At 43.7% G+C, this 25985-nt stretch overlaps 1 protein-coding gene across 1 annotated transcript in view; it reads left to right on the forward strand.

Moving 5' to 3' along the window:
- Positions 1-517: 517 nt before the first annotated feature.
- The window catches only part of BASP1 (brain abundant membrane attached signal protein 1), a 51373-nt gene continuing 25905 nt past the window's right edge, over positions 518-25985 (forward strand). Inside the window, exon 1 of the mRNA XM_048072083.2 lies at positions 518-761. The gene's annotated coding sequence lies outside the window, so the exon portion shown is untranslated. The remainder of the gene's footprint in view (positions 762-25985) is intronic.

The raw sequence follows: 25985 nt of genomic DNA on the forward strand, positions 1-25985 counted from the left end.
GCCTGAGCCCCCCCCTCCATTTTGTCCCCGCCCGGCCGCGCCCCTCCCGCCCCACGGCGAGGAAATGTCCCCGTTCACCCCCCAGCCCCCCGGGCCGTGGCACCCCGGCCCCGCGATGCTCGGGGTCGCCCCTCAGCTGCTGGAGCTCCCCAGAGCCGGGTCTCTTCACCCCCCCCCCGTCCCCCCATCCGCTGTCCCCCGTCGCCTTTGTTCCCCCGGCTCAGCGCCCCCTCCTCAAGCCCTCCGGCATCACAGCACCTAGCCTTTTCGGGGCAAACCCCTCTCCCCTTCCCATCCCCGACGGGCTCCTTCCCCCCTGAAGCATTGTGTGTGTTTTTTTTTTGGGGGGGGGGTGGGGGGATTTAGGATGCAAGGTGCGGCTGCGGACCCCCGATCAGCGCCGCAAGCCCCCATCTCCGTGCGCCCCCTAAGCGTGAGCGCTGCGCAGCGCAGCGAGCCCTCGAAATAAATAAATAAGTGCGGGTGGCTTTTGAACTGCCCACAGACTGTCACAGAGAAAGGGGGGGTAGGGGGGGGGGAAGGGAGGGAAAGAGGGAGGGGGAGAGAGAGCGAGAAATGCAGAGGCAGCAGCCGCGGTAGCGGCGGCATTGCTCCAGCAGGCACCAGGCACTCCAGTGCCGGGCGGCGAGCGGGGGAGCCGCAGCGCTCGGAGCGGGGCGAGCGGGCACGGGGCCACCCGGGGCGCTCGGTGACACTGCCACACGCGGACACGAGAGGGGCACGGAGGAGAGGCACGCAAGGTAACACGCGGGGAGCCCATCTCGTGCCGTTTGCGGGGCAGAACCGGAGAGCCTTGCCTTTATTTTTATTTTGTATTATTTTTTTTTTCTCCCCACCCAGTGTCTCAGATGTGGGGAGAGGGGCTCCTGAAGCTGGGGGGCTGGGTGTGGGGGGGGTTGGGGGCTGCCTCCCCCGGCGCGTTTGGGGTGCGGTGCCGCGAGGAGCGGGGTTCCTCGAGAGGGAAGGCGCCGGGCAGCGAATTCCTTCGAGGCACAAAACGGGATTTCCGAGGAATTTAAACGCCCCGATCGCGCGTTCCCTGGGGGGTGGCAGGAAGCGATGGGTGTGGTGGGAAGAAAAATGAAATAAAATAATAATAAAAAAAAAGGGGGGGGGGGGGAAGAGGCTTTTGCACCCCGTTCCCTCTCGCCGCCTGGGGTCCGCTCCCGAGGGGATGCGGCCGAAAAACGAAGCCCGGGGGCGGCCGAGCCCGGCCCCCCCCATAGGGGCGGCGGTGCTGCGGGGGGCTGCGCGCCGTGCCGTGCCGTGCCGGGGGGCGGCGGTCCCCATTCTCCCCGTTTCCCCATTATCTCCCCATTGTGTCCGGCACCCAGGCGTTTGTTCTCGGGCGGGGGCTGCCCACGCCGCCACCACCACGCGTGGGCGCGGCAGCCCACGGGTGTCGTGCCGGTGCCGTGCCGGTGCTGCGGGAGCAGCGCCCGGATGCGCTCGACCATGAATATTCATCGAATGCCTTCTCCCGACATATTCCCCCCCTCCCCAATTTGTCACCCTCCCCCCCCCCCCCCCCCCCGGCAAGGAAGCTGCGCCCCCCTGGAGCCGTGTCCCTTTTCCTCCCGACGTGTCGCCTCTCCCCACGCACTCGCGTGTCCCAAACGCCCCCGGCACGGTCCTGGGGGGGGGGGAGCCGGGGTGGGGTGGGGGTCGCGGGGGGGCTCCCCGCTGCCGGGGGGGCGCAGCCGCCCCTTCCTTTGTCTCTGCCCGGCGCATGCGCGGGGCCCGCCCCGCCGAGGATGGGGATGGGGAGGAACAAAGGCACCCCCCCCCCCCACCCCCCCCGCAGCTCCCCCCTTTTTCCCCGGGGGGCTCCCGAACCCCCTCGGCCCCCTCGCTGCGCCCCGAGGGAGCGAGCGCAGAAAGTGGGGCGAGGGCGGGCGGGCGGCGCGGCCCCCCCTGCGGGCAGGGTGGTGCTCGGCTGCGGCACCCGCTCGGCAGGGCCGTGCACGGGGCCTTTCGGCGGAGGGGCGCGGGGGGGCTGTGATTTATGCGCTGCGGTTCAGTGCCACGCGAGCGATGTCGCGAAGAAGCCCCGCTTCCACCTAGGGGGAGCCAGTGGCGCTCCCGGCTGCCGGGCGGCCTCTGGAGCATCCCCCTCTGCTCGCTTTCCCCGGGAGGATCCTGCCAGTGCGACATCTTGAAAGCTCTTTTGTTCCGATGGCTGCATCTTGGGGTTGGCACCGCTGCTCGTTCCCCCTCCGCCCCCGTTCCTCCCCAGTGGGGCCCGTGCTCAGGACTGGGGCGCCTGGTCCTGCAGCCCTCCTGCAGCCTGTTGTAAAACGGGTAATTTTGCCAACTGGCAACCTGTGAGGCTCTGCCCGCAGAGAACTGATACGCTCGCCAAGCTCAAAGATGACAAAAGAATGTCGCAAACGGGCTCCCAAACGGAGGGCGGCCGTGGGGTTTTGCTGCTTCCACTCTGGGGCTGCGGACGTGAGCTGCAGAGCACACACCCCGGGGCCTCTGGCTGCGACCACTTGGTGTTTCCAGTGAAGGCCAATTCTGGAGAAGCAAAGCCATCAGAGCCCTCAAACCCATGGCAGAACTGCTTCTCTGCCTGCCAGGTGCCGCCCAGAGCCACAGGCAGGCTTCAGGCATGGAGGGTTTGTCCCTCGGGCACGCAGGAGCGTGGGCTGGGAGTGCCGTACGCAGGGAGATGCGGCATCTGCTGCTCTGCTGCCACTGCTCTCCGTACCTGCGGATCCCTTTGTGCCTCCAAGGATGTTGCTCACAGCCCCTGAGCTCTAGCTGGGGGCGGGAGGGGGAGAGGAAGGCAGCCAGGATGTGACCAGAGTTTTTTTTTACACTTTGCTGTGCCTGCTCCTTGTGGCACAGAGCATCGGACAAGCGAGGAGCTTTGCTTTGTGATTGACCTGCTGATGGGATTGTACGCAGCGAATATCTCCTTTTGGCGTGGCTGTTGTAGTTTCGCTGGAGAGCACTGGCTGTGCTGTGGATGGAATAAACCCAAAGAGAAGGGAAATTCACGGTGGCTCTGTCTATTCTTGTATGCTTCATGTGTGAGATAGCTGATTGTGTAATTTGGGGAATTTGTTCATACATAGCTGCCAAAAAGCAATCATGCAGCAGTTTCTCCTGTTGATATGAATCTCTGAGAGTATCGTATCCTCATATCCAGTTGAAAAGGAATCAGCATTAAAACTGGTAAAACTACTGGCCCAGTAATTGCATGAAGCAATGACCAGGTGTTTATTTTTTCTCCCTTCTTCTCTTTCCATGCCTCTTAGCATCTGAAATACAACACCCACTAAAGCAACCTGGTACTAACAGACAAATTTATCTCAGAAAGTGGCATACCTTTGGAGCATACCTTTTCCCTGAGATGACAGCGTGCACACCCCATAATTTCAGAACTGACTAGAACGGTCCTTAAGCATTTGTCGGTTTTGGTGTTTCAACATGAAGCCTCTGGAATAAATCGTATTTTCTGAGTGAAGCTCCTTGTATTCGTGCTGTGTTCCAGTGGTAGCTTTGCCCCATGCAGTGAACCATGAAGTCCTTCATCAGAGCCTCCTGTGTACAGGACAGCTTCAGACCAAACAATGCGAAATTCTTCCCTTTTGCTGGCATCCACACATGCCCCGATGGTGCTCGCTGGGGGACAGAAGCTTGCACAAAGAACAGGCTGCAGGGCAGAAGCAGGCTTTGCCATGAAATCGTGGGAGAGCTTCTTTGCAAGGGTTTGGCTACCACTGAGCTGCTAACTACTTGGAAACTTTATGTTTCATGTTGATGTCACACAGTTTTGAAAACACGAATTTCAGAGTTTTTCTTTCCAGGAATTTGTATATACAGATTTGTGTGAAAATCCCTGGACTTGACTTAGGTCTTGACTTAGGTCTTTAGGTCTTCAGGTGTGAATGTAGAGTCCCTGGGTGCTCTGCAAATTTAATGGTTTAAGCCTGAGTGCTTCGAGTAAGAAAAAGGGGATGCTATTCAAATGCAACAGAGGCTTATCAACCAATATTCAAGGCTCTACCTTCTTTCCTGCAGGGGCAGTAAAGGCAGGCCATTCTGAAGTACTGTCTGCATCAAGACAGCTTCATAACTAAAGAAGGAAAGCTTAGGAGGGGCTTGGGTTATTTCTTTTGTGTCAATCAGGAATGACAAGAATGAAGTAACAACTAGAGAAATCAAAGAAATTCCTGAAAGCATTAGAGACTTGAAAATAGAAACCATATGCAGCATAATAGAGGTTTCATGCATTAGTAGGAAATGCTTTCAAGATTTAAAAAAACGCAGAGGGAAGAAGGGGAAAAGCACCTCGTGCAGAATGGAATGAACATTAAAGTCTTCTCTATGGCATCTTGTATCTCACAGCTGCCTTTCTTAAAAGAGTGATGCCAGCTAAGCTTCTTGCTTCAATATGGAGAAATACGGTTCGTATAAAAGCATAGCTATTGGTTGTGTGATATGAAAATGTGTAAGTTCAAAATAGAAACTGATAGGAACGTGATTCCTCAAACATGAAAGATTCCCGACTTGCCAGAATCTGAAAATAAAATCCTTTGACTTTTTTTTCAGCACACCAATAAATGTAAAGAGATACTAATTTTTAACACATGTGGAGCCGTCAGGTTTTGCCTGGGGGCAAGATGTGTAGTAACTCCCTGTTAAGTACGGTTAATGGAATTTAAGTCTGAGGAAACAGTTTTATTAATAAAACCCTTCTGTCTTAGGATATAAATCAGGGGCAGATCTCTTTTGATGTGTTTGGTGTTGGGTTTTGCAGAGTCAAACTGCAGCAGGCTGCACCGTCGAGCTGACTCGTGGGGTGTCGACTGCCAAGTACCTCACCAGTACTGTAGTGCTGGGCAAGACACGTGTTGTTTGGGCACATGTTGCCTGGTTTAGATTTTAGCCTGGTAAGTAGTGACATGTATGATTATGATCTGCTGATCCAGGGATTTTATTATTATTTTTGTTAATTCTTGTTTTTTTCTATCCTGTAGGAATTTGAATGTATTTTCAAAAGATGTAATTTTATGTATGATTCCCTAGCAGTTGTTTAGAGCAGCATGCCCTTGGTACTTAATGTAAACCGTAGGTCTGATGGTGGGAGCTTCATTTTGATTAATGACTTTCTGAATGTGTAGTAAGATTGGGCCTCAACCACCTACCTTCTGCTGCTTACAGAGGTGTGTTGATAGATGCTTGCTAATGAGGTCATGGTGCTGGTAGTACCTACGCATTGGCATGAGGAGGATGTCAACGCAACACTGAAGCAAAGCTTTTTACTCCGAGCAAAAGCCAAGTGACTGTAGTGGGAAAGCTTGCCATAGGATTACTTTTAATGGCAGAAATGTATGCCATCATGTCTTTACGTGACAAATGGAAGCTGCTCCTATACAAGTAGTGAAATCAGGGGGCTGCTGGCCATCTTCTGTTTCAACAGACCTTAAATACACAATGGAATGTAGAGTATAAGCCCTTCAAAGGCTAGAGCCTGTTTTATCAGTTTATTTTCTGCTATTACTGTTTTCCTTGAGGGATTGGTTGCTGAAGGAGAGGCTTATATTCAAAATTACAGCTTGATGTTATTAACTGTTTTAAGATAAAGTGGATGGTCACATAACTGTATGCTGTAGATTTGTATTTGCTAGACAAATTTAAGATGATTGCTGAACTATGGAGAACAAATGAAGCAGTGTTAGACAAAACAGAACAGATCAACAATAACAGAACTGATACATGTCTCTTTCACTATCTAATTTAGAAAAGCACACACAAAACAAGACCAAATCAAGATGTAGAAAACAGTGAAAACCCACAGTTACAAACATGCAGTCAGCATGGGAGGGTAAAATCATGACAAACATGTCATGTACATCATGTCCATCTGTTTATCCAAGATAGGCTGGAGCCTGAGAAATGCTACATCAGCTTCCTGTAATCACAGTTCCTCAGAGCAGTTAAGCATGTCATTCTGGGAGAAAAACAAAACAACAAAACAGGCTAAAGGTGGTACAAAACTAGGAGTCCGGAAACAGAGAGGGTGAAACCTGTCACCACTAGACGTGATGCTCAGATGATTATGGCATTTCTCATTAGTAAGCAAAGTTCCCTTCTGCTTGTGCTTTGGCTAGCACTGGTAAGTGCATGACTGACTTCTGCTGCTGGTTGGGCTGAGCTGGTGGGAAGAAGCAAATTCAGTGAGCTCTGAGATGGTGAAAGCAGCTCTTCTGGGTTTCTTGCTTTCACCACAAAAGCTGAGGCAAATAGGGAGGATGTGCTAGGTACTCTAAACAACAGGTTTCTGAAGCAGATGGGCTGAGAGAGTGGGGCTGGTGCTCCTCCAGCAGCATCGCTCAGCCCTGGGTGTGTGCTGGGCACCAGTGAATGAACAGCCTGTGCTGGGGACAGCTGGTCTCACTGAGGTGTCTGTGAGAAGAGCTGCCTGCTGAGTTTTGCTTTCATTTGCAGATCTGCAAGCCCTGTGAAGGGAGGGAGACTACAGGTCCCCAGGGAGTAATAACGAGAACCTGGCCAGATTTCCTAGCTTCTTCCATTCCATCTTTTCATTGAGAGGCAGTAAAACACAATGTTGGTTCGTAGCTTCGTTTTACTAGGAGCTTTCACTAAGAGCATGTGTTGTCAGTGAAGCCTCCGCAGTGTACTTGAGTGCTTGGGATCTGAGCCTCTAATTCAAGTCCCTAAATTAGCAGACTGAAGCAAATGTGGAGCCTCTTACCTTGCCTGCTGCAGCTCGTGTATACTCTGCATAACTCCAGCATTCACAGCCAAGGGCATCCTGATGCCTCTAGAAAGCTGCATGTAGGATGTGGGAGCTCAAGGAGTGTGACAAGGAGTTGTCCATGCAGACAGTTTTTTTTCTGATGGATCTGATGCCTGCAGCTCATGGTATAAGAAGAACTTATTCATTCTCTGTTCCTGCACTCTGTTTGCATTTCTCCTTTCCCGCCTCACAGATCTTCATATTGAAGAAGACCATCCTACAGTTCAGAAGGATCAGCAGAAATTGTTTTAAGCTGCTTGTGGACATCTGATGTTCCAACCAGTCTTGTAATTGCTAAAATAACCATTTTGGTGATTTCCTCAGTGCTAGTCTCCCTAGGTGATATTTAGAGGATCATTCAGCTTTCGGCATAGTGACCCAAGCTTTATATGCAGTTGCCTTGGGCTGGTGACATTGCCTTAATGAATAGCACTTTTAGAACCAAGCAAAATATGTGCAATCCTCCTGTGCACTCAAATATAATAGGTCACCTGCATGTACTCTTTTCCAGTGCATGTAATATTAAAATCTACAACAGTGCTCAAGAGAACTAACATTACAGCAAGTTTTTTATAAGCACTAGAATAACTATTAGGTCAGTGAAAGTTCAGTTGTCATTCTCTTCTCTGGACAAGACGTTTGCTGATGGCTTCATGAACAAATTATTGATGGCAATGATAAGAGGAGCGTGGTGCTCCTCATGGTCTCACTCCTGACCAAGCAATACAGTGACAATGGCAATCCACAAAACCATGATGTCTTGAAAGTGGCCTTCAGTACTGACATAGCTTCTGTTACCAAGGGTTCAAACTACACTGCAAATCACCTTCAGGTATTTGTTTTGTAAACATCTTTTGAAACGATGCTGCCAACAAAGCATTGTGGAGAAAAGCAACAATATCCAGTCAGCAAATGATACAATGGATCTCTCCTGCTTGAAGCAGGCTAAACATCATGACTTAAAATACTTGCCACCTCTGTTCTGCCATGGAGTGGTACATGGAGGATGGTGTTGAGGGGAACAAAGTGGCTTTGCGTGTCCTTCCACAGTCATTGACTGAGCATCCGAGCCTCTCAACAACTAAAACAGAGAAGTGATAAGTAGTGAAGGACGGAGTGAAATAGCTCACCAATTCTGCATTAACAGATTTGTGGTTTGGAAAAAAACCCTGTCCAGGAGTTTGCTTTGAAGCAATGACAGTAAATTTATGGTCTGAGAATAGAAATATTTATCTCAGCAGCTTTTATTTCCTTTCTACTTCAAACAGAAAGCTCTTTGGCATGCTTGCTCCTGGTTAAAGAAGCCACTTGATATACTTTCTTATAGGAACTTTGTATTCTAACATGTTAGGATATACCTTATATATCTCTGTGCATACCACGTATTTGTAAATGTGTCATGGTAAAAAGAGTTCAAAGGTCTTCAAGCTAGTACTTCTCGTTCATTTTTTTTCAGCTAACTTTGGCTCTGTATCCTTCCTTGTAATAACATTGTAGATAGTTTTTCTGTTAAATTATCACACTGGTTATGTTGCCATTTCTTTTGGCTATCCTCTCTAGAAGTCCATATTTTCAGGTGCGAACTAACACAACGCATTTCACAGAACATCTTGTTAATTGCACATTAACATGCAATATATGCATTAGCAGATATACAGAGTGCAGTAAGGTCTATGGCATAAGCTTTAAGTGTAGTCTCATTCCTTTGTAATAAGCAGGAATATGAGTACAGAATGCCTTTAAAAACTTTAATTTTAAGCTCTAAAACTAATAATGTTGCCCCACTGTTACCCCACTGTTACCCCACTGTTACCCCACTAATAATGTTACCCCCACTGTTTGCATGGATATGGTTCCCAAATCTAGATGTGCGCTAAAGTGAGATCATATCAACATGAGAACTTGATTTTAAAAGTATTTTATGCAAATCCTATAACAATATGGACATCTTGGAGCTCTTCCAGCCAAAAGCATTTAACACTTTTACCTTTTTATTACTTGAAAAAAATATTCATGTGGTTTCTCCTTCTGCTGAGTGGAAAGGAATTAGATTTTTTTTTTTCATTTTTTACATGGTGCTTTATTTTTAAGCAAAAAGGGCTCATGACCAAGTGAAAAAAAATCTGTGGTAGCTTGCCCTGCCAGTCTTATTTTCAAGAAGAACTAGATTTGTTTGATTCCTGTAGGACATTAAACAAATTGCCACAAGATCAGAACTAAACTACATTAGTGAGGGGCAAAACTTTCCAAAATGCATTTTTTTGGGGGGAAATACTTGCTATTACAATAGAGAAAGGTTGTCTGTTAAGCTGTGGCTTTTCTGGGCTGCATATCACATGAAGGCCGGTAGCTGTCACAGCCACACTGGCCTGAGCTTCTTTCATGGAGAAACCTTTCTTCGGATCCACTTCTAATTGTTTGAGATTTTCATTGTGCCCAGATAAAGCATCACATCTATAAATGATGGAGACAACAACACAACTGCTGTGCAAATTCGTTATGAATGCCAGCAAGATGAGTCATTTGGCCATGTTCAGGCCAAATGAGTTCATGATGGCAAATATATATGCCTTTTTTCTAAAGCACAGGTTTGGTTTCAAGTACTTGGTGGTTTTTCAAGTTGCAGCAAATTCTCAATCCTCCCTGCTTTTGAAGCTTCTTTCCAGCACCTCTGGGGCCTGACCATGGGTCCGCTACAAGCTGCTCCCAGCATTTTCATGGTTCTGTTCCTGAGCTGCAGGTTCCCAGCTTGCATCTTTTGTCTGTCCCACCCTGCCAGCTCCAGAAACCTTTTCTCCTCTGAGCAGTGTCAGGGACTCCCCCAGGGAAGGAGCTCCTCTGGCCACTTAAGTCTTCTTAAAGCAAACAAAGAAAATGAGACCGTCCGCTGGAGTTTTCTGTGCTGTCTGGCTTTGGTGGGACTTTATTCGTGGGGCATACGCAGACTAAAGTGCCAGTCATCTTTGATTTCCTGCACTGGAAAGGAGACCAAATAGTTAACTTAATTATTACAAATGTCCTTCTTTATCTTAATTAATCTAGCCGTATGATTCTGGTTCCTCAATCTAATTATCTGGGGAGATAGTTAAATATAACTTCGTGTATCTAGGTGCATTTAGCTATTCATGGTTAAATCTGCTCACGGTTCCTAAGAGACTATATTTCAAAGTTACAGAGTCACAGCTGAGAATACTTCCTAGCCGCCCTTCATCTGAAATGAAATGAAAAATAGAGAGAGTTCATCTTAATTAACGTGGTGGAATAAGTTTTTATGTTAACGGTACACCTCATAACTTACAATCACCTTTAAGTCTCTCATGAAAACAAGGAGGCATCTTTCCCTGTTCTTCCACAGAGGACTACCACGTAATTGTGCTGTACACAGAAAATGGGATTTCCACTGCTTGAATATAAACATAATTTTAGAACATATGTGGTAAACATTTTCCCTTTCCTCTGTAACAGATGGGAGATGGTCAGTATTGAGTTAAAATAATCTGAATAATTTGAAAATAATAAATCACAGTAAAAATTCCTTGTCTGTGGAAACATTTCTAATAAAGTCATTGTAGCCACATGATCAGAATTACCATAAAGAAGACTTTGTTGACCAGTGACTTTGTTGACCAGTGATAGACAAGAATAAAAGTGTTCCACTAAATGTCAGCAACCATAATAGAATAAATTGCCTATAACTATCCTAAAATGAACATCTAAGAATTTTCTTTCATATACTATGCGTAGAACATATAAACATATTATTTCTGTGGGTCATATGCTCCATACGATGTTGGACTTGGTGCTTAGGGACATGGTTTAGTGGGTGACATTGGTAGTAGAGGGATAGTTGGACCAGATGATCTTGGAGGTCTTTTCCAACCTTGATGATTCTATGATTCTACAAGAGAGACATCATTCAAATGGATGCACACATAAACATTGAGAAAAATCAAGCAGAATCTGTGAAAGGAAAAAATGAATAGGCTGGTTTTGAGCAGTGTAAAGAAGAGAATGATTAGTTTAAGAGCAGGTAAGAGCTACCACCAAGGCATCACTTAAATGGAAGTCACTCTTCTGCCTTGGAGCAGGAAGGGGGATTATCCAGACTGCTTTTGAGGTCCCTACAGTTTGTGGGATCAGGCACATGAGGGACCTTTGGGGTGAGCTTGTTCTAGAGTGCAAGGAGATTAGTTCTGTTGAAAAACATCTGTTCCCAAATGTGCTAATTTATTAGCAATATGTCTGAGCTCTGCTAAAGTAAAGATCAAAGATAAATTTCTGCTAATATGAAATACACAAATAAAGCTTTTCTAAAGCTGGTACAAAGATATTTAATTTATTGATGCTGGACAGCATAGGCTGTTAAACAGAGATTTCTTTTGGGTACTGCTGACAGAATTCTTAAAATGCGTTGTACATTTGAGGCCATTCTTCAAATTAGGGCTGATGTTAAAGAAGGGGAATAAAGCTTACAAAAATGATTGAGGCTTTTCAGTTACTAAATTTTATTTCAGGATGGTAATATGTAGTCACGTGGGTATGTGTGAAAATTGTGCTCTGTAAGCCCAGAAAGAAATGTTATAACTGCAGCTGAGAATGGCTGCATGATGCTGGTTGGTACGACACAAGTACATCCTTTGTTACTTAATCTATAGGCTGCAGAAACGTTTACGGGGTTGTTCCACAGATGAGTAGAGAATCTAACTGCGTAACAAAGGCTATACACACATTTTCAACACATGGTTGCTCAAACTTAATGGCATAATAACAATAGCTTTGAAGGTTAAGCCTGATATAAATTAGGCTCATTTCTAAAGAAATCCTTGGTGTGTATTCATAAATGATTTTGAATAGACTTAATGTTTAGCTGAACAAACACCTCTGTGCAATCTGTTTTGTGTGCAGGTGGGCAGCTGCAGTTGAAGTTCCTGGGTCAATACCAAGGGCGGCTCAAGCTGCAGCTACTTGGGACTGTGTTTGAACTCTGTCAACCTTTTGCACCTGAGTGCAACCTGAGACTTATTTAGTTTCCATATGTGCTTACTGAAAATAGTGGTGTGCTCTTCAGAAGCAGTTGCAGGATTTGTGTGTATGCTTCTGTTGGATGAATCAGATTCTTGGCTAGTTGCCCATATCTTGGTGTTATTAGAGATGAGGAAACACTCACCTTTGTTCAGCTGCTAATTGTCAGACTGTTCAGCTCGATATGGATTTCGAGCTGTGCACAACAGTGCATTGGCATTCTTTGAAGTGAATCTCTCACAGAGGGAGGCGTGTTTGGGAGCAGAGCTAGAGCTGTGGGCTTGATTCTGGCTCTATTTACCTGCTTGATCAGAAAGTATTTACTCTGAATATAACTGAGTTGTACCAGTAAAGTCAGAGCTGCGAGCTGCTGGAACACCAGGCTAATTTGGGTGGTTGGATGTGCAGCACTGATTGGGTCTGATGTTCTGATGTGATACAGCAATGCCTGTGTTTGCAATCATAATACACAAACATTTCCTAAAACATTAAATCCAAGTGTTCTGTCATCTGTTTGCTTTTCTTCCTCAGTTCCTTTAACACACTAATGGTAGGTGAGGTTGGATAATATTGGTGTTGAAAGCAAGTTTCATACTGCCTGAAGAGGAAGAAGGATTATCTTTTTAATCTGTAGAATTTAAGTGTGTGCAACAGTGCAATTTTCATGTTGGGTAGATAGGTCAGAAAAAAAATATATGCCTTAAGTTAGGATTCCTTTAGTCAGAGACAAAATCCCTGGCATTAGGTCTTACTAATATTAATGAGCTTATATAAACTGGCACAAAGGGCTGCAGAATTGTCTGAGCAGACTTTTTTTTTTTTTTTTTTTCCAGTGCGTGGACCTCTGCATGAGAAACAGGCCTAGCAATGACAGCATGAGGGAAAGGAGCTTGTAATAGATGTATTAGGCTATCCTGCTATACCATGGTATAGGCCAGGGAAGGTGGAGAGCGCGTGCTGGTGTGCGTGCAGGCAGTGCTCTCTTGCTTCTCTGCAGGAGCTACTAGATGAGGAGGTGAGCTGGGGTGGTCACGGGGCTCCTGCTGATTATACTGGGTTAGAGGCAGGACTTTGAGCCCGAGCTGTAGTTCAGGGGTGAATCTGGTTTAGGTAAAATTGTTCACAAGTGGCCCAACCAAGCCTCTCTCACCAGCTGCTTTATGGAGCTCTTCAGTACAAGCAGTAAGTAAACAAGATGAAGTGCTAAAAATGACCACACTGGCACCTAATTCAGGGGATATGCCCTAGAAAATAGTTTTTATCTTAAAGTATTATGTGCATGCCAGTGTTTAAACTCCAGAGCTGGGCTGGTTTGTCATAGAGAAATTTCTGACATGTATAAACCAGGAACGGCTGACGTAATTGGTGTGCTTCTACAAAAAACTTTTCTACTTAAGAGACAGGCCAATGAAAATAAACATGAACTTTAAAATCAACCCTCGAGTTTGTATTCCAAGATTAGAGTATGCTTTTGAGACTAGTATATGCCACAGTAGGATAGTAAAAACATTTGCATTTTCTGAGATAAGGTAACTAACCACAGTTCATACCATTTTCAAGTTTATGACCTAAAGCATGCAATAGCATACAAGTCCTATGGACTAGTAAGTGTTAATTTAAGAAAGGCATATATCACATGCCTGTTGATAAAACACCGTGAGGATGTGCAGCAGTAAGAAAACTCATTGCACAAAGTGTAGTGTGACCGATTTGACATTTGAATGTATTTTGGTAGATTTTGTAGATTCCTATATAGTACTGCATCCTGTGCATTTTTTGACCTAATAGGAAGTGTAATAGTGATAAGAGGAAAGTTTAAATAAAATCCTATCAACACTTCCTAGTCAAATAAAGATTTTATTTTTTTTAAAGAGATTGTGATTAAAAAGTCTGAACTTTGAACATGACACTGGAGCCAGCTGGAAACCTCTCAGTGAAATGTTTTATGCTGGAAAATGTTTGAGTTCTTGCAGCTCAGCATCTGTAGGAATAATTGTACGGGTTTTGATTTCTAGCTGAAATAAAGGTCAGACTTACCCACTTTGGGCTAGTTAATCATTTAATGTATAAGCAACCCATGCAGGCAGCAAAGGTTCAAATTTTTGTTGTTGCTGATCCCAGCTGGGGGGTTTAGTCTTGTCTTCCCTAAAGCAAGTGAGCAACCTACTCAGCAGACTGGTGTCCAGTTTCAGTTGGGTGAGTCTGAGCCGCTGCTGACAGAGCTGGTTACTCCATGCTGTATAAACTACTACCTGGCTGGAGATCACCTGTGCTCAGAGGTGCTGAATGCTGAGGTTCAGGTTTGAACTGGACAGAGAAAAGAGCCGAACCATGCTCACTTTCAGATGAAGCGACTATTTCAGCAGAGGGCTTGAACCTGTGGCTAATTCTTTGATTGTCCGACTGCAAAAGTTCTTATAAAAATGCCCCAAATACCAATCTTTCAGGGGACTAGAGAGCATTTTGCTATGTAGCTGTAGTGTAAAACCAGTGTCTTTGTTTGAATTCATAAACGAAATATGCAGCCGTTCTGTCATTTTGCAGTGTTTGATTTGTAGGCGTTTCTGGGAAGATGTTCAAGTTCCCAAGTGCCAATTAAGTGCCCAGCACGAATCTTAACCAAGGAACTGGTCCCACTACTTTAAGTTAGAGTTAGATGATGTAGTATGAAATTGAAATGTTCATTGCAAGCTGTGGGAGTTTTTACTTATTTGAGATCTAATTCTGTCTGCAGTGTTAGATACTTCTAGCAGCTCCTTGGGGTGGCTCGCTGCTTGCTCCCCCGTTTGCTTGTTTGCTGTTTCTGGCTGGGCTTCTTTTGCTCCCAGCTGGGTGAGCTGAATCGCCTCGCCCAGGGCTTTGCTAAGAGCCAGACCAGCTGTGAGGGAAGGGGAACGGGCAGTGAGGCCGTCCCGCTGGAAACAGCAAGCTATTTAATTTGGCTTAGTGCATCACTGGGCTGCACATCCATCTCATGGTCTTAATGGTTTTTAATGTTCCTCTAAGCATGTTTTTCATCTAAAAACATATTTTTAAAGAGTATCCACCATACGAACAGAACATGGAAACATCACATAATGGGTCTTAAAAAAAATTGCATAAGCTTCTGCAAATTAAAAGCAATTGTGAAATTTTCCAGTAAAATGCTTTTTGGTTTAAAATCTATTGAGTGAATTTCTGCAGTGCCAAAGGTCTAAATCTACCCAAAGATCACTGAATTTCTAAGCTGACAATGGAGTTCAGAAATGAATTAACTCCATTGGTCTGTAAAGACCATTTACATCTCTTACATCAGTTTCTGTTTCGTCTAAATTAAAACCAACTCAAATCTTAAGCTTCCTTTTTAAGTTGTTTCAATTCATGTAAGGCAAGCAATAACCGTTATGGCTTATAAGGTGTTCATTTTGTTTACATCTGAGTTGAGAATGATGTGTAAAACTCAGATGTGAGTAAAGTGGCACGGTGACTAAAGAAATGCCTGGGAGCATCTGACACTTCTGGCCTTGGGCAGGAGCCAGACACCTCTACAGGGATATTGCGATCCTGGCTCTGCAAGAGAGCTACAGAAGCAAGAACTAAATTCTTGCTTTAATGTTGTCTTTTTATTCAAATATTAAAAGTAATGAGTAGGTTGTAATGATAAAACCATCACATTGGACTGACAACTTGGGTTCATGCTTTCAAGTGTTTCTTAATGTTCATTTAATGCTGACTGGGGGGAATCAGGGGGATTTCCATCAGTTTTAATCAAGAGGACTAAAATTTTAATTCCTAATACATATTTATAATCTCTTCAAAGGAACTTTTTTTTTTTTTTTTTTTTAAAATATAAGAGCCTCTCATAGTTTGGTTGAAAAGATAAAGGGTATTTTAGCTCAACTGTTTTCATCTGTAATTCCTGATTCCCATTACAAACCAGGTCATTGAGAGTACAGATACTTCTCCATAGAATTAGAGCAGTAAGGCAGAAATCAAAATGTGTTGCACATAACAAATTGCTACACTGATGCTGGTGTAGGAAATCCTTTACATTGTAAAAGGGAACTTAGCACTGTTTATGAAATGTCTTATCCTGAAGATAGCTACTCAGAATAATTTATGAATGTGTGTCGTTTTCTCATGTAGCTTAATTACATGACGGCCGTAAAACTGAGCTTCAGTCTATGCAGCTTTTTTGTAGTTATGTCTGCCGTGTCAGCCATTTGGCTGCAGGAGAGCTGCAATGCTTGCTGGAAGGAGGGGAGTCAGCGCTGTTAGCCAAGCACGAGGTGGTTTGTCAGGAGGGAGAGGGAAGTGCGCTGTTCCTGTGTAAAGCTGTGTTTTGTGAGGTGAGCCCAGCTGGTATACGAGATTTTCATACAGTAAAGCATCAGGTAATGTCTGTTTACCGAAACTCCATAAGAGCTGTTTTCCACCATGTCCTGAGGCAATATAGTAAGACAGGATTATTGATGGGATTTCTGAAAAACCAACTGCAAGTGAATTTCTTTCCTGATTTTATCCTCAAGTGGAGAATGGTTGGACCTGTCCTAATCCATCAGATCTACAGCTCTGGATCTACAAATTTCTGCTGGGTTATGTTGTGGCCATAAAACCAGGGATATGTCTGTAGTATGATTGGTAGCTTCACAAGTGCTGGAGTTAGCTCCGTTCCCAGCAGCACCATAGCCGTGTTCATGTGGAAGCTCTGTGGGAGCTAATTTTATCCTTCTGAGAATGTTTAGCAGCCTCTTGTAGAATTTCACATGTATTTTACCCTGCTGCTTCCTCTAATGTGGGCACCAACACGTTATGCTGCTTTGTGCCCCATAGTTCTGCCTCCCAGCTAGCTGTCTCAGAACTAACTTCAGTGTTGCAATGCCTGGAGTATCCTTGCTCCATTCTTTTAAATTGAATTAAATTGAATAAATATAACAGCAATTAAAAAAAAAAGCATTGAACATGTGTGTTTTATCTTTCATTATAAAGCTTAGATTTTATGCACGTGGCTCTTCAGAAATGCTTGTAAAATCTGAGCCCCTCTTAACTTCAGCCCTAAGTAATTGAATATGTACAATTGCAGCATGGCAACATGAGAGATGATGGTAATGATGGAGATCCCACCACCTTACATTTGCACACTTCTGCAAATGAGCAACGTTATAGGGGCTGGTTGTGAGCTAGCTCAGGACACAGCAGTTGTATGGCAGTGCAGGGGTCATCAATCTGCAGAAACCGTGCAAGGAGCAGCATGAATACAGAAACAGTTCACTCACTCGGCGCTTCAGGCTGCTGTGGCTCACACCACTACCAGCACCTGGCCTAGCAGGTGTTAAAGCCAGGCTGCATGCGTCTGCATTTCAGGTGGTCTGGTACAAACCCATGCCTGATGCCTTGGAGCACTCTGCCTTCCTGCCCAATGCAGGTTTTATTGAAAATCCCTTCATTAAAAGGGCATTAGAGTCTATGAAGGCAGTGCCTCTGAGAGGAAGAAAGGTGGCTCTTTGAGAAGAACATCTTGAGATGAGGAAGAAACTATGTTCATCTTGAGCTGAAACTCAAATGAGAATGATATCTAATCACTACAGCAATCCAATCTGAATACTAACAGCCCCTAGTGCTCTTTTGCAAGGACAAACATTTCTTTCTAAATCTCAACAAAGCAAGATTCTAATGTGGGTCAAATGGAAATCTTGTTTATTAAAAAGCTGCTAAAGACAACTAAATTTTTAATTTCAATGGAAGAGGCTTCTCTGTGACCCTTGAAGGCATGCCAGTGGACTCTTCCAACACATGCCTCAGTAAACAACAAATGAATCACTGATATGCTCTAACAAGGATTGATGTGTCCACCCAATTAGAGGGATATAAAGAGGGTTGCCTTGAAATTCTGGGTTCATTTGGGTTGCTCTGCAATTTCCAAAATCTAGCACTGAAGCATTGCTTCAGGGGTATTGTTGGTCTCAACAACTGGCATGGGTGTGTTGTCCTAGCTAACAAGTACAAATTTTGTACAAATATTTCTCCTATGAAGTACTCAAAGAGTAAAACAAAATTAAAAAAATAAAGTTAAATCAGTCTTTAGTCTGTCTAGGCTAAGAGTGAAGTCTTCTCCGGACTTAGCATTGCTATAAACCTAACTGAGAAGACTCTTGAAACACCTGTTTTCAGGGGATCACAGTTTATTGATTCTAGTTGGGTTTAACTTCTTCATGCCTAATATATGTGCAGTCTTGGGAGGTGAGAAGGTGTAATGCTTCTTGTATAGTGAGATTAATGCAACTGGTCAGATGGAGCAATGCATGGAAAATTCATTAAGTATTTTGAGACTGTTTCTCTCTCTCTTGGAACAATGTTTCTATTTTCCATTTTAACTGTACACAGGACTTGCACTGCTTCAGAAATAATTTCCTTATGCCATTTTAAAAGAAAATTAAAAATTAGACCATTTTCTGACTATCCAGAATATTTCTATTCCCAGACAAATAGTCCAATTGTTTGCATAGAACAACACAAAGTAGCCAAATGAGGGACATCATGCAGATCAACAATAAAGCAAAGATCAGAGTTTGTTTTGTTTTTCATCCAGCTGCTGTCTCAACAATCGTGGAGAGCTTCGAGACTTCAGAGGGTATCTTGCAGGTACTATTCCTTGACCATGCTTCCAGGAAAACTGCATCATGTTATTATGTGTTAAGATAGTTAGATACTGGCAAGTGAAATTTTATTTCCTAGACAACAAATGGAAACCCTGACTTTTTAAAAAATTGCTTAGGCCAAGCAATAAATCATTACAAAACTGCTGGTTAAGATACTCAAATAAGAGTTATAGAGGATGCTCTAACTCCTCCCCTCTTGTTGGTTCTTATCCCTTCAGTGTGATGTGAGTCTTAATAGGGAATAGTAACTTAACTGTGGTTAGCACCTATTTGCATTCGATTACAATTATATGCCTGGGCTACATGATATTTTGAAGCCTAATTCATCAGGCATGAAAGTCTTTACAATGAAGAGCTAGCAGTGCTGTAAAGCAAGTCATTATAATGTAAAAGATTTTTCTCCGTTCTGTAGGTTTTATAAAAAATAAGCGTATAGTGTTACCGTTCTCACTGAGTAGCTTAAGAAAATAAGTAAAATGCCTAAATTAAAAGCCTTGACATATACTAGTGATGGAGGAAGCCAAGCTCCTCAGTGTTCTTAATTATCCACTGAGGATAATTAGCTGACCATACTTGGACATGGTTATCATACCTCAGATGCCACAGAGATTAAAACAATCTGAGGATTTCTTTGAAGCAAAGTAAAATGAGACATGTGAGTTAGAAACAGACTCTGTAAGGTACTGCCTTTCCTCTTTGTATAACTGGAATGCAAATATATCATGTGTGCAATGAAGCAGTGCACAATATTTCAAAAAGCTGTAGATCATTTGAGATTGATTTAAGCCACGTTTACTGGAGCCAGTAACTTCAAACTCTGATCTGTGCTGTCTTTTAGCCAGGGAACATTCTTAGCTCATCTTCTGCCAATTCTTGATTTTTCATACCCAGCATGACTTTATTTTATTAATAGATTCCCTGTGTTGGGGATGATTTGATCTCTTACTTCCACTGTTTATGTAATCGAGTCACTGACCCACTGTGGAAATTCAGTAGCATGCAGCTGTGAAACAGAGTGTGTGTGCCTTATGTCACTGGCCTTCATGTTCATAAACTTAAAAGCTGCTGCCTGGCCATGACTCTGCTTGCCAAATCTGCCTGCTTGCCAACTGCTTGAGAACATAAAAGAATCAACGTGTTTTCTTAAAATTGAGACTTTTTTTTTTCTAATGTGTGTGTGTATGTGTGTGAGGCTTTCCCATTAGAGTGGGGAAAAAAAAGCACAGTAAAAATATTCTGGAATAACTTCAAAAAATATCCCACTACAGTAGTGACTGAGATCTCCATCTTTAAAATAACCTTAGTAGAGTTAAATACTAGAGTGAATGGAAAAACAGATGAACCCTTTGCTTGTATTTAATCCATTCCTCTCTGCCAACATGTGGTATGTTTTGTGGCATTGAGGACCCTTTCATCTCCGCTCCTCTTGGGAAGCTGCTTTGGGGCTGGACCAAAGTAATGGGCAATCCTTTATTAGCTCTGATAAACGAATGCTCAGGTAATGGGAAAGGAAAAACACTGATGAGGAGGGTTTGACCGAGAATATTGTGGGCTTTGTTTTGTTTTTAAATTACAGAACTCCTTAACTCCTTCAGTGCCAGGCCTAATCTATCTGCCCCTGAGCCCCTTCTGACTCCTGACCCAACCTTTGCCAGCCCTTTGGGAGGCAGCATGCAAGCAGACACTTACTCTAGTTCATTATAGAGACTGGAATGAGAACCAAAATCTGGCTATATGAATTAAGGATTGCCTTGATGCCCTGAACAACCCCTTCTTTTATCTTTCTCCCCCCACTCTCTCGGTTCCCTGAATCCCAAACCACAACCAGGTAGCAGAGGTCACTTTGAGCCAGGGCTCTCAACCCAGCACATGGTCTCTTCTAGTCCCCACCAGGGCTGTATCTCCCTGTCTGGCACTGCACTCCTGTGTTGCTGCTCTGGGGACATTGCCCTTGTAGTTTGGCACTGACTGTCCTACCCCTTATCGCAGCAACAGGCCTCTCTAGTTAATTATTGGTACAAACATCTCTGCCATTAGGCATCTCCCTTGTGCAGCTTCCTCACCCTTCCCCCAAATCCTTGAAGTATTTGTCTTTGGGTCTCGGGGTTTTCTCATAACTGTTTCACATCCCAGCTCTACTTCTTGTGCTCCCCTGTGCTGCAGCTGGTCCTAGTCCCCTGCCTGGCTACAGGCTCCCCTCCTCCTCTGCTCTTCTTTTCCCTCCTCCCCTCTCCCTGAGTTTGGTCCTGGCTGGGCGCAGTTCAGGTGAGACCCTGCTGGTGCTGCCAGCCCTCACGGAAATACAGCTCCAGCAGACAGAGCAAAGCATGCCAAAACCTTGTGCCAGGGCACAGGATAGTTGTTCTGGCAGGCTCTCTGCCCCATAGCCTGCCAGCTGGCAATGACTCTTTTATGCACTTGTAGTATCTCCAAAAATACTGGTCCTTCCTTGCTTTGGGTTTATTTTAAATTGCTTGCTTTCATAGCCTAAATTTTATTGCATCACTTTTTACATTGAGCGATGCAGGAAGGGATGGATGCCAGTAGGCACACACTGAAACATCCTTGAGAGAGCAGCACCTTTTGTTCATTGACCATTAGCCACTTGTTGCGTTCAGATGAAATCCTCTTATGGGTTAAGAAATTCTTTGAGATAATTCACTCCTGCCCCCAACCAGACAGTTAGGTGCTTTGCCAATGAATACCTCAAAGCAGAAATCTCAGTTCTCTGGATTACGTCCTATGCTGGAGAGAAACATCCATTTTAAAGGGAAAATACTTGCATTTAGATACTTAGAAAATTTCCTATGCACTTTGTATGTTGGAAGCAGTGAATGACTGAGTTATGTAAAATGGAAGGAACTTACATAATTAAAGTTTCACAGGCCTGTGGGGAGACTTGAATTTCCTTGATCCTGCTCTGCTGAGTGGCTTCTAAGCTTTTACCTTGCAAACACAGAAGGAAACACCGAAAGTGAATCAGACTAGTCGTCTCCTGGCCATGTCCGGATCTGTTATGAACTTTTCCCACTGTCATTTCTTAGGACATTTTTCATTCCAAATACACCTTTTCATTCACCGTATTTGCATCTTGTCTTTTGGGATACATCCTTAGAAATGACTTCACCCACATCAGGAACTCCTAATTCCTTTCCTTCCCATTCCTGATCACCTCACCACTCTCAGTGTTGAATGAGTTTTCCTGTGGTTGCTTAAGACCACTCACTATAAGCAGCTTCCAGTTGGATCCATTTGGGTCTTTAAGGACTTTCTATTCTATTCTGTTGGTGCACACAAACAAAAGAAAAAAAAATGGATCTGCATAAAGTTCTTTCTGGTTATGAGGTCATGGCTCCACAATAATACTGATTAAATGTTGTCCACATCACTGTTGTACTTGTGATTTTTCTTTATTGAACGCACAGTAAAGCTAAATCACTTAAAATTGCAAATTTCTTCTAAACAGTGTCACACCTACTGAGATAAGTATTGCTGGCATAATCTTCCATGCTGCACCTTTCATTTGCAGGTTCCTTACCAAAAGACTGGCTAGGACCAACTCTCTTGCTGAGTGCTAGTTTTATTGGATGGGTGCAGACCACCTGCTCTTTATACTTGAGTCTTTGCTATCACGTACGTAAGCTATGTTTTTTATGCAGTAATCAGAGGATTACAGTTGCTTGCTTGAGGAGCTCTGGAAATGTTCATCATATAATGCTGTGGCTCTGATGTCCTTGCAATTAAAATGCTCTCTTTCTCCTGGCTCAGGGGGGCTAGAACAAGTTGCTGCATTTCTTATAATAAATGCGGGATGAAAGTCATAAGGTTGACTGTGTCTGTGGGGCATTGCTTTCTCTCAGATTGCTGTGCTGAGTCAGTCTTACTGAAATGAGAGCCTGGGAGGAAGCACTGCTTATGCTGAATTCAACAGAAAGCATCATTCGGATGGGCCTTCGAAGGCCTTTGTCAAGTTATGCCAGGGATCAGAGAGTAAAATTTAAGGCGTAAATTTAATGAAGAATGGAGCAAATGCAATCCCAGATCTGGAATTTTTACTAGGTACAGTCGAGTATAAACTAGAACTATTAATAACAGGACTGGTGCCCATGCAATAGAGTGGCAGTTTAAGTTTCTGGAATATAGAGGATTTATTTTTTAAAATATAGTTCATATTTCACAAAACTTGCATATTGAAAATGCTGAGTTTTGAGGATCCTGATAGCTTATGATTTATTCCCCATTGTCAGTTTTCAGCCTGCCTTACTGGCACTGGAATCCAATTTGCGAAGCTGATTTCCATCTCTTTTTCAAGAAGAAATAACAATGGCACTCCTTGCTCTTCGCACGCCTGGGGCAATCCCACATCAAATTATTTTCCAGCTTTGTACTTGAGTTTCACAGAGTTCCTCAGTACAATTGAAATACTCATATTCATTTGGAGTCCGTGTCTTTATCTCATGGCAATGGCCAACATGCAGGGAGGAAGCTTGTGTTTCTCTGGAGACGTGGCTTGTTTTCTGCCATGTGGGGACTAGTCATTTCACAGTCTTTCTAGTTCAACAGGGGAAGCTCAATCCACATGGGTAGGGGCAGTTCCTTGTAACATTTTGTCACCAGTCTCACAGGATAGGCACAGCTTGAAGAAAAGCTACTTCTGGTCCCCCAGTTTATCCATTCCGACTGGAGCAGATGTAAAAATCGATGTGTGAACTGATTTGTGCCTGGTTCTGGAAGCAACAGAATGCATGCATGTCCTCTGAATTTACATTTTTCCTTGCACAGGCTTGTACCAAGCTTGTTTAATGCTATCCTGGTATGCAGGTGGAATCTCATATGCTTGATGGTAAAATTTTGATGATCTCCTACTCTTTTTACTTCTGACCTCAGAACTGTTACTGGTAGGGTTATGGCAAACATTTCTAGCTAGTCTTTAGGAATTCCTAGCTCTGCCTGGAATCCCAGCAGTGCCAGAGCAGGCATTTGTGTGCAAAGCTTATATAGAGAAAGCATCCTGTCTGCTTTTTTGCTCTTCATTCATTCAGAGCCTACAGTCACCCCAAATAAGTAGATAAGGAGGACTTTAGCAGTGCAGCCTGACAGATCACTTCAGATGTTTAAATGAATTCTGCCGCAGAACTTCAGAGGCAGTACAGCACTGGGGCTAATGACGACCTGGTGACCTACCAGTCTTACTTTGTTATATTGCCCAGAGATGGTACAGGTTTTTTTTAGACAAAAAGTAGGTTATTTGCAAATTTGCTTTGATTTTTTTAATACATATGAAATATCAACCTGTTTGGGTAACCTCTGAAGGGACTGAAGTTAGGAAGGGAGAAATGTGCAGATTAAAAAGTAATCAGTTCACTGGTGTGTGTTTTTCTCTCTCTCCCTGCATTGCGTGAACCATATCAACTCTACTTTGCTTCCACTTTTCAGCTAACTTGTATCTATATTCAGCTACGTATGTGAAAATTTGTGAAGTTACGGTAGTTTCACTTCCTGCACAATTTCTGTTGTCCCTGGCTGGTATGTGGTGTGCACACACGCTCTGCCTGGCGCCGTGTTGTGAAACTTTCCTCTTGCAGAAGCTGTGTCCCAGGGAGTGGGAAAGACATGTTTTAATGTTTGCCCTTGCAGGAGGGGAAGGAAAAAAAAAAAACAACAACAAACTGGTCTCTGAAGTATTCATTTTTTATGGTTTGAGTGGCCACCTTCTCCTGCAGAGAAGGTGGAACCCGGGCTGTGCTTGTATTCATGTTTTTTTTTTTTACTTATTTTTAATGGAAAACTGTCGACTAATGACACTTGTTGAAGTAATAACTTTGCATACATGCTACCTGTGCTGAACCTCTCCCAACAGGAAAAAAAATTATGCTGACATTAACTGAATGTCTCTGCAAGCCTTTGAAATTCTGAACTGACAGAAAGAAAGGTCTGGAAAAACAATTCTCTGCAGTATTTACTTGAGCCTTCCTTCTGTCCACACAAGCCAAAATTAGCAATGTCAGTGTAAATGTTGGGTAGTTATGCCACACATGGATTTATGAGCTTGCATAAACATCTTGTTATTAAAACTTTAAATATTTACACTGAGATTCTGCTGCCTTCTGGACTCTTGTGAGAATATTTCTGAACGTTAAGGGTTGTTTTTTTTTTTGTTGTTGTTGTGTTTGTTTTGTTTTTAACTGAGAATATTCTAGGATTGACTTTTTTAACATAGAGCTGTGCTTCATTGCTTTTCTAACGAATGGCTACAGAATAATTTACACTGTATCAGGGCTAATGTGTTGCTTAATACTGTTATAGTTCAAGCAAAGAGTGATCATTTGTGTAATCTATGTAGCTTTGAAAACGAGCAATTTGAAATCGGACACTGAGAAATAAAAATAAAAAAGAATGTAGAGCTCAGCGTGCTGACTTCCGCTGGTATCTCCAGGTTTGGATTCTGGTCTTAGGAAATCAAGGCTTGTGCTGACTGTTCCTCCTAAGGGCCCAGTATAAATCCCCCTAAGTGAGACTCCTATTGTTTTTGGTGAGACGTGAATTGGGGCATTAAAGCAGAAATCATTATAGTGGGTTAAACTTTAAACTCTTTTCTGTTTAGCTGTATATACATATAACAAAACATGCCCTTGGGTTGCCAAACATTATCCAGTTGGCAATCACATGGCAAACAACATACTGAAGATTAAAAGACTCTGTGCTTTAAACAACACTTTTTGTGCTTGATGCAGTATTTCCCTTTTAATTATGTAGGGAACTAGCATTGTTAAGTGGGGGCAAATAATTATCATGAAAATTTGCAGATTTTCTGAGTAGAAGTATTACTTCAAAGCAGCAGTGGGGTAGACATGGTGGGAGGTGGGAGATAAGAAACAGCCAAGTGTAGCTGATGGGAGGACTGGCTTACACATGAACGGGTGCTGCATTGGAATCCAGCGTGACCTGGAGGATCTGCAGCATGCCAGCCATCACCCGTGGAGCAGTGCAGTGACAGCTCTCTTTCTGGCAAAACAGTAATGGCTCCCAGGCAGCATGGACAGGAAAATCATGGGATGAGGCAATTTGTTTATGGCAGGGAAGGAAACTCTAGGTCCGGTTGTCTGTCCAGTGGATCTGTTCATTTTAATATTTTTAGGATAATTTTAATTCATTCAATGAACAAGCTAGACTGAAATTCTTCCTGCTTTAGAAGTTTGGAAGGAGGTAACGGAGTAAGTAATAACTTTGGAATTTTACAGTGAACATGGATGTTGGCTCTCTGTTGCTGTAGCTACATCATCCACCTCAACATACAGTAGCTATGGGAACAGAGCTATTCGACACTGCAGAAGGAATGCAAATATTTCACCCCTGATTTGCCATTTGTCAGAGTCCTTTTCTCAGAAGCCTTAATATAATTTCCATTCTGGTCTTAGATCTTTCAAGCCTAAGGCTCTAACCACGGCATTTCCCTCCTACAGAGTCAGTCTCGAGGCAAACAGGACTCTTTTCTCCATATTCTTCAAGTCTTTCTATCAAATTCTACT

The sequence above is a fragment of the Anser cygnoides genome, chromosome 2, assembly GCF_040182565.1.
Source record: "Anser cygnoides isolate HZ-2024a breed goose chromosome 2, Taihu_goose_T2T_genome, whole genome shotgun sequence".
NCBI lineage: Eukaryota > Metazoa > Chordata > Aves > Anseriformes > Anatidae > Anser > Anser cygnoides.